Consider the following 316-nt stretch of genomic DNA (forward strand, 5'->3'; position numbering starts at 1 on the left):
CCCCCCCCCCCCCCCCCGAAAAAAAAAAAAAGCTGCTGCTGTTTTCAGCAAGCTATTTGTGTGTCAATTTGCCCCACCCCGATGGTAAAGTCCCTTTTGCCCTAATCCATAGTCTGATCACACACTCGGCCCTTAATGGGGGTTTCAAAGCACTTTGAAAGAAGAGGAGGTGGTTGGTGTGTGTGCGGTGGGGATGGGGGTGGGGGTGCCTTGCACAGGCTCCGGACACAAAACAGAAATTCACGGCCAGAGGACTTCTCCCCCTTAGGCTCGCCTTCTCCCAGCCAGAGAGACACGGGGTTTTTCCACAGCACTC

Source organism: Buceros rhinoceros, unplaced genomic scaffold, assembly GCF_000710305.1.
Source record: "Buceros rhinoceros silvestris isolate BGI_N320 unplaced genomic scaffold, ASM71030v1 scaffold15512, whole genome shotgun sequence".
NCBI classification, from domain to species: Eukaryota; Metazoa; Chordata; class Aves; order Bucerotiformes; family Bucerotidae; genus Buceros; species Buceros rhinoceros.